Source organism: Protopterus annectens, chromosome 7.part0, assembly GCF_019279795.1.
Source record: "Protopterus annectens isolate FY-2018-M chromosome 7.part0, PAN1.0, whole genome shotgun sequence".
NCBI classification, from domain to species: domain Eukaryota; kingdom Metazoa; phylum Chordata; order Ceratodontiformes; family Protopteridae; genus Protopterus; species Protopterus annectens.
The window spans coordinates 1798666725-1798673282 of record NC_056739.1 but is presented as its reverse complement, the minus strand read 5'-3'; positions in this window follow the sequence as shown (position 1 = coordinate 1798673282).

Here is a 6558-nt window from a genome sequence, read left to right as displayed (position 1 = left end):
GGGCTAACAGTGAAATTACCAAAAAGATAGGATCAAGACCTTTTTTCGCACAAAAGACAGGAAAAAGTTTCATGAACTTTTTTCAAGGAAAATTAAACAAACCAAGACACGTCAGTAAAGCAAGGGGTGATTAAATGCTATAATTGCAATTTATGCAATATTTGTTCACTGAAAGTTGTGAGGTGAATATAGGAAAGTATATTGTGAAAATAATAGGGGTTATTCAGTTGTGAATCCAAAAATGAAGTATATATGATAGTGTGTTTGGATTTTAAATCATTTTATATAGGTAGAACTACCCGGAAGTTAAACAAATGAATTTATGAACACAGATATGCCATCCAAACATGGGACGATAGAAATGCCCTAAGTGAACATTATAAAATGAATAAATGCAAGATTGATTTTAAATTTTTGTTATTGTAAACTTTAGATAATAGCAACAGTATATTAAATATAGAGAAAGAGTTGGTGTGGTTAGAATACTGTTGACAGGTCAGATTGAATGGCTGTTTCCCCCAGGCTTAAATAATAGAGGATTTTATTATGTACTTGAAAGGAAAAGGGCTGAAACATTGATATTCTTCAGCAACTAGGTTTTAGTAGTTAATTAGCATGAGACTGTGTTTTAATTGGTGCATGTGATTTTAAACAGAGTTTATAAGTGATGCAATTTGAATATGACCTTAGTCTAAAAGAAGTCTCTAATGTTAAATGTACGAGACAAAATGCCCATTCAAGGTTTTGTTTTGTTTATTAAAGTTGTTTGGTTCTTTTATCAACTCGTCATTTTTTTCACGTTTTTAACTCATTTTTTGGCTATTGTCTGCTGCTTTGTTTTTGAAATTTCTGTTTATACTATAGCATCATCCTTAGTAAATTTAGAATGCTGCTCAATGAGAGGCACATATACCTGTCTGTGACACATTCAGAGAGATCCATGTCTCTCTTTATATAGTCCACTGATATATGTTTCCGGTCATTTACACCAATGTAGACTATGAGAGAATCATGTTGGTACGTGTGGTACTGTGATTTGAGTGAGTGAGTGAAATTGTTGATCCTAGCTCCAGATAGGCAACTAACAGTTATCTTCTTGTCCAACCTGGTGAGTGGGGCATCTTTGCGTCAAACGTGTTTGCTTCTCTTATGGGCTTTGTTCTTGGGGGGATCATTTGGTGTAGGCTTGTGTGTGGTGTTATGTTTTGCTTTAATGTGTACTTTAGTGATTGCTAAGGATATGTGCTAACATTTGAAGGCTCAGAAAGTCTCTGAGGATTGAGAAGGTTTCTTTTAAATGCCTCAGACTAAGAACATCTGTGTGTGGTGAGTAGTATATGTGAAGGATGTAGTGTGCGTGTTCTTGACTACCTTGTTTGCAAGTGAGATTGCTGCCTCCAGTGAAGTAATATATGTACCTCTTATATATGCTGTGTTAGTTTCTTTACGGCCTAAAAGGTAGTCTGAGTACATGAGACAATTCTACATGGTCTTCGGATGCCAATATTTACCAAACTGGACACAGAGACATTAGGAACTAGCATATCCATTCTGTCAGGACCTATATTCAGACTGGGCTATTATGGTTTAGGGACTTGGTTTTACAGAGTCACTTGAGTCGAGTTTAAGGTTAAGGCTAGATGTTAAATAGTGGTATGATCTGGTATTACTACTGTTCAACATGCTTTGTGCAAAACCTTTTTGCGATACAGTACAAAATGCTACTTTTATACGTAAAGTTTGCAAACTAAACATTTGTACTATATACAGGTCACTGCTAACCACCTCTGTACATGCTCCTAATTTACAGCAGACAGAAAGAAAACCAACTCTTGAGCCCTCTAGCCAGTAGTTGACTATATTTTGAGCTTCCTGGAGTACTTCACAACTCAGTGAAACCAGGTAAACACCATCTGCCATAAGATGGGTGATCCTGCAAGTTCTAATGTAAAAGCACAAAAAGTAGCTGCCCAGCGCAGATTAACACCAAACAGTGGTGTCTGCATTCAACAAATGAAAAGAAAATGTTCTACTCTATAATTCCTTACTAACTGCTGAGCACCTGGTTATAAAACTGATTGCTTTCTTTAACAACTGGATAATCCAAACATGAAAATAAAAACCTCTCCCTGTTAAAAAAAATATATATTTATCATTCTATACACAAGGGTGGAATCAATACAAATATTTTAACTAACTATTCAAGCTATAGCTCAATTACTATTTTATCTCTGCTTTCAAAAATATTACAAAAATGAATTCATATGCAACTCTCAACTATGTAATAGATGACCAGTTTCTGTCTTCAATCCAATGTGGCTTCCATCCCCATCACAGCAGAATTACTGCTTTGCCAAATGTTAACACTGCCAACACCCACTGAAACAGCTTAAGCCTAGTCTCCAGAATCTTCCCAGACTTATTGAAGGCTTTTGATACTGTTTCCCACCAGAAACTCTTACACTAATTCTCATCTTAGGGCTCATCAGCTCTTCACTGCAATGGTGCCATAAGTTACCTCCGAAACAGTGAAATGGAAAAATGATTTCTCTACCTGCTTGCAACTAAGTACTGGTGTCCCACAAGGATCTATATTAAGCCCCATACTTTTCAGCAAAGTCACCAGTGCTCTCTACCCTGCCACAAAAATGTTGATAACTTGACTCTACTCTGCCAAATGTCTTAAACTCCAATACCTTACACCGCAATCTATACTGATTAAAACATGACTAAATAATTCACAAGTGCCCCATAAAACTGTATTACTGCTATTCACCCCTAAACACATTTCAAACAAAATAACACTATTCATTATCATCTCTCACAGCTACATCATGTCTGAGCAAGTAAACCACTCAAGACTACCAGGTGTCACAGTTGAGAAATTCAAATTTGACCACACTGTATCACATGTGGTTAAAAAAATCATTAAAAAATAGGTACATTATAAAGAGTGAAAACCTACCCCACTGACAAAGCTAAAAGATGTATGGCCTCTAATTTTTAACTGACATGCCTACACTACACTGCCCCAATCTTTACTAACCTTCATGTCTCACAATTGTACATACTTTACCAATGTTATAACAAAACAGTCAAATATGCAAGAAAGTATAACAATAGCACACCACCAATCAGCACTCAAGAGAAAAAAGTGGCTAGAACAACCAAATCACCTAGATCTTTCTCAGCTAACTACAATACGCAGACTTTTCTGTAAGAAATTACTCATCCATTAACAACTTAATATAAAACTACTTTCCAATACAATTTTAGAATCTAGAGAAAAATCACGAATCACTATAACCATATCATCTGATATTACAGGTGACTTTATTCAAATAGTGTAATGAACTAAGAAACCACTTCCCACTACTACTGAAATCCCCTCAGAAAGCAAACACATGTAAAAAAATACCTAAAACTTCACCTATCAAAACAATGGTTCTGCCCCTGCATATCTCCAGGATAAATGCCATTGTTATCTTCAGTTTGCCACATCATCAAACCATTTCTCTTCATTTAGAATCCTATGACCCACAACCAGTTTTCACCAACACCTGAACAGTTTTACAAGCATTTCAAAGCTAAATACATTGTTTTGTGACTCTGTTCACCTCCCTACTCTATACTTCTAATGTAAACCTTATAACAGAATACAGATGATTCCCTGCCTAACTGAGAACATGTTACTTTTTACAACATATTGTGGATTCAGACCAGGCCATAGTGCAGAAACAATATTATTAACTTTCATAAACTGTAAATAGTCATGGCAAATGAAACCAAGGTGAAGTGGCTTCATCCATATTTCCACACCTATTCTGCGCATTTGATACAGTTTCATTTCCCAAATTATCATCCAGACTCAGTAAATTAGGCCTCAGAAATAATACAATCAACTGGTTTAAAAGTTAGCTCAGCCATCAACCACAGAGTGCATGCTGGATTGATAAGCTATCAGCTCCTTAGGAAACACAATAAGTTGTGTCACAAGGTTCAGTATTAGGACCTTTACTCTGTAATATATTTATAAATAAAATCATACAGTCCCTTAACCAGCCAATGTAATCCAATATGCAGAGGACTCATCCCTATTATGTTCTGCCTCTTCAATTAAACAGCTCCAAGATGACCTACAGCATCCCTTTGCAAAAACAAAAAAAAATGGTAGATTAATCTAAATTAAATTTAAATTAAAATAAAATGCATCTAATGGTATTATCACTTCCAATCCAATGACAAAATTACACATAACATTACCACTAAATAATACTATCCATGAGTTAGTACAAAATACAAAACTTCTGGGAATAACAGAGTACCGATTATGACTCAATCAGCACATCCAGCATGCAGTTCAAAAATAGCTATAAACTACGAGTTATTTATAAAGGAGACCATTCAAAACAGAATATGCACACAGGTCTACAGTTCAGACCTCGCCATTCCCTAGTCTCCTGTATGCCTCATCTATTTTCACAAAGAGAATTACTGGACTCAAACAAATGCCCTACACTGACCGCCTCTAAAAACTCCAGCTTTACTCCGTAGCATATCGCCTACTCAGAGGTGATCTCTGCCTAACATATAAAGCTATGTCAAACCCAGAGCTGTTGGACAAGCTACACCTAAAGAAATCCCAATCCTTCCGAGTTACACGCTCTAGGGACCTAAACCTTGTCACCACAATAAACAGGACATGCTGGAGGGATAGATTCCTATCCCAGAGACTTTCCATACTCTGGAACAGGCTATCCATCTATATCAAGCAAAGTTCTTCATTAGCACTCTTCAAGAAAAATCTTGATGAATGGATGGGAAATAGGAAATACACCCCGGGGATCACTTCTGTGTCTCTGCTCGTCAGTGGCAAAGAAAATAACTTTCTTGGGTGGCGTAAGCCAGGGAACCTTGTTGGCTAGGCTTGCATAGGGCCTTGGGCCGATAGCCTAGTACCTACCTATGAACCTATGAACTACTCCACAATCCTCTCAGCTACATAAAATGACAGAATCATAATAAAATTGCAAAGTATAAAAGTAACCACATTAACAGAACACATCACTGAGGTTCACTTCAGTCCCTAAACTATATGGACCTATCTAACCTGTCAAACTTTTTCTCATATTAAGACCATCCACAACACCCTCTATACACCAGACAAATGCATACACACCCTGCACTCACAACATCAACACCTAAAACTCACTCAAAAATCTAAAAATCACAATAGTCACTGTCTGTACTCTGTGTTGCTAAACTGTGGAACTAAGTCCTCACAGACAATCAGAAATATATCACTGTATCTAAAATCTACAATCTTTTTCAGGAGGAACTTCTCAAGAAAATAGTCTATACTTTTAATAACCCCATTACCAGGATTCCTTTATTAAGCTTATCCTATGTAAAATTTCCACTCCTAATTAAATCATACCAATTAATATAACAATACTGTCCTTGTACCAGTCCCATTACTAATTACTTACTTTTTGCGGTCAAATCAAACAAATGTCACTCAACTCTCACTTTGTTAATATAATAATTTCTTTGTTATGGGTCTCATGGTAAGTGAACTGTTTGGATAAAATATGTATTTATGTATATCCCTAATCTGCCTTATGTGTGCTAATATTACAGGGATAATATCTACATACGCTATAAAAGATAATGCTGAATGTTTTATTGATGTGTGTGAGTTTTACATGCTGCATATAACTATGTTTTATACATGTTTCTGAAGGCAACATGTTGCAAATACTATATAATGTATGAATGAAAAACAAACTGAAAATATGCCTCTGTACAAGTGAAAATTCACAGTTAAATATACAAAAAAGCACTTGCAAGGTGTTGCAATAAATTCCAAAAGCTGCCAAGTAGTGAATCACAAAGAAAACTTCCTTTTACTGACACAAATACAGGCATAAAGCACTTTCGGCCGTGAAAATGGCCTTCATCAGAAACACCCATAATCCCAATGGCAAACACTTAAATACCCTTCAATAACAAAAAATTACTATTCAATTAACCAATTAATATATTTTATACAAACATAAATAGCAACCTAAAACACTATTATGAGACACTTACGTAAAATAACTTTATAATTCACCCCACTATTAAGACCAGGTTTGTTATAAGCATTGAGCAGAATCTGCCATTTAAGCTCTTTATATTCAAGCTCTCCTTCTTTGTCCCCATTGAAATCAGGAGAAACAGACTATTACTGAAAACAAAAACTCTGGATACTTGGGACATTCTAATATATGTTTAAACAATGCATTATTGTATTTTTTCTTTTTTATTCCATAATAATGTTCATGAATTCTTCTTCTCAGTGATCTATTGGTTTTTCCTATGTAGAATGTATTGCATGCTAGGCACTTTGCCATGTATACCACAAACTCTGAACTGCATGTAAACCTACCTGGCACTGTAATGGTTTTTTCATAGGTACTTACTTCTGCATAAGGTCCCTCTGCTATAAATCTGTACCCTTTGCAGTCTAAACACTTATACATACCCTTAACTCTACTATTAATGGGTGCACGTTTA